The following is a 726-nucleotide window of genomic DNA, read 5'->3' as shown; positions in this document are numbered from 1 at the left end:
CAAGACAGGAACATTTCATTTATGCTCTTAGAATTATTTGCACTTAAAAAAATACATTTTTTTAAAGTTACACACAAAAAATTTAAATGAAAACTAAATTATAGTTAGTTTGACAAATAAAAGCCCTTACACAGTGTCACAGTTGTACTTAAAGAAAGAAATGTTGAAACCGTAACCCCAAGCAATCTTAAGCACAAGCAATTCACAACTTGGATACAAGACTGCTGTATCCTATAAATCCGCAAAAAATTATGGAGAAAACACTCACAATTTCCTGCTTATTAGTGCACAACCCCGAGAATACCAAGTCACACTGAGACGACGAAATCAGGCTGGGTACTCCATAACAGATAAATCCCCTCAGCTCTCATATCTCGGAACCAGATAACTTATCTTCGTTGCCGGGAAAAACAATGGTGCGTGTGTTTACCATCTTACTGAAGCATGTTACTTCCTTTTTCTTATAGCTTTCTTTATGAAATAATGTAATTACTCAATGAAGCTGATTTATAAAAGGTATTTATATATCTAAAACCTATTTCTAGAAAATTATTCATTTTCCTACCTAAATTAAGTAAATATAAAATATAAAAATCCTCTAGATGAATATTTTCTATTTCGATAATTTTCATCTGTATTTAATTTGAAATTATCCATATTTATATATAACTTTAAATTGAGTACGTATCAAAATCGTCGAAATAAATATTTTTTGAAAATGGTGTT

General features: G+C 29.9%; 1 protein-coding gene across 2 annotated transcripts in view; it reads right to left on the bottom strand.

The window, feature by feature from the left end:
- LOC137646019 (prostaglandin reductase 1-like) overlaps window positions 1–371 on the bottom strand; it is an 11143-nt gene extending 10772 nt beyond the window's left edge. Inside the window, exon 1 of one of the 2 annotated variants that reach the window (XM_068379148.1) lies at window positions 269–371. The gene's annotated coding sequence lies outside the window, so the exon portion shown is untranslated. Of the gene's footprint in view, window positions 1–130; window positions 203–268 lie in introns of those variants that run through there. The other variant, XM_068379149.1, reaches the window with a different exon arrangement.
- Window positions 372–726: the final 355 nt, after the last annotated feature.

This window comes from Palaemon carinicauda, chromosome 8 (assembly GCF_036898095.1).
Source record: "Palaemon carinicauda isolate YSFRI2023 chromosome 8, ASM3689809v2, whole genome shotgun sequence".
Classification (NCBI taxonomy): domain Eukaryota; kingdom Metazoa; phylum Arthropoda; class Malacostraca; order Decapoda; family Palaemonidae; genus Palaemon; species Palaemon carinicauda.
This window is presented reverse-complemented; position numbering and strand designations above follow the sequence as displayed.